The sequence below is a fragment of the Odocoileus virginianus genome, unplaced genomic scaffold, assembly GCF_023699985.2.
Source record: "Odocoileus virginianus isolate 20LAN1187 ecotype Illinois unplaced genomic scaffold, Ovbor_1.2 Unplaced_Contig_38, whole genome shotgun sequence".
NCBI lineage: Eukaryota > Metazoa > Chordata > Mammalia > Artiodactyla > Cervidae > Odocoileus > Odocoileus virginianus.
In genome coordinates, this window is record NW_027224355.1 from 513,548 (window position 1) to 514,521 (window position 974).

The 974-nt window shown below is 43.0% G+C and overlaps 1 non-coding gene across 1 annotated transcript; it reads right to left on the reverse strand.

Annotated features, from left to right (window-relative positions):
• Positions 1–417: 417 nt before the first annotated feature.
• On the reverse strand, positions 418–543 carry LOC139034197 (small nucleolar RNA SNORD22). The gene has a single exon (XR_011486624.1). It is a non-coding gene; the product is annotated as a small nucleolar RNA SNORD22 (small nucleolar RNA).
• Between the last annotated feature and the right edge of the window lie 431 nt (positions 544–974).

Below are 974 nucleotides of genomic sequence, written 5' to 3' on the forward strand. Positions count from 1 at the left end.
TAAGAATGAGGGTGATGCTTCAACAATATGGATGAATCTTGGGGACAAAATGTTAAGTCAAAGAAGCCAGACACCAAAGAGGACATACTGTATAAATCCATTGGTAAGATATCCAAGAATAGGCAAAACTGATCTACAGTGATAGAGGTCAGAACAATGGTTACTTGAAGGCAGGAAGGGAATAGTCTTTTTTATTTTTTAGAAGGTTTAAAAATTTTTTATTTAGAAAGGCTGAAATGATTGTATGCTAATTTGAACAGGCAATCTGTACAAGGATTTTTCAGTTTTGTATCCTCCACATTGGATTCCATTATGTGTGCTTTGTTCTTTCTTTAGACCTGGGTGGGGGGGATCTGCTTTTCAGATAAATAAACCAGTCATTTATTGCCCTCTTTTTCTTGTTTAGAAATTCTCATGATCCCTCAGACAGTTCCCTCTGGAGCGAGCTTTCCTCTTCTTCCCCAGCCAGCTCCAGTGGGTTCACCTTTACAGGCTCTGGGACTAGGACAGGAAGTAAGACTTGTGAATATTTCTTCACTGGGAGGGAATATTCTTGACTGGGAGGAGTCATAAGATTTTCTGGGGTGCTGGAAATCTCTATACCTTGACGTCAGTGTGAGTACATCTGTGCATGCATATGTAAAAATTAATCGAATTCTACGTTTATGATATGTGCACTTTATTGAAAGTAGGTTTAAGGTCAATTGAAAAAAAAGAAACAACCAACAATGAAACCACACTTGTTGAAGTGGCCTTGTGAGGTGGTCAGTCCAGCTTGCCAGCTTCCTGTTCTGGTGCTCCGGTCCTCATTCCCCTCCCTGTGACCATTAAAGCCCAATTGCTCTGACTGTTCCCAGCCTCTGCCCATTCCAGCCCACGCTCTCTGAGGCTGCTGCTGGATGGCCAGTGACCTCCTGCCAGCACGTGCCCATCCTGACTGCTCTCACAGAGGTCAGCCTTCCATTAGGAGACAG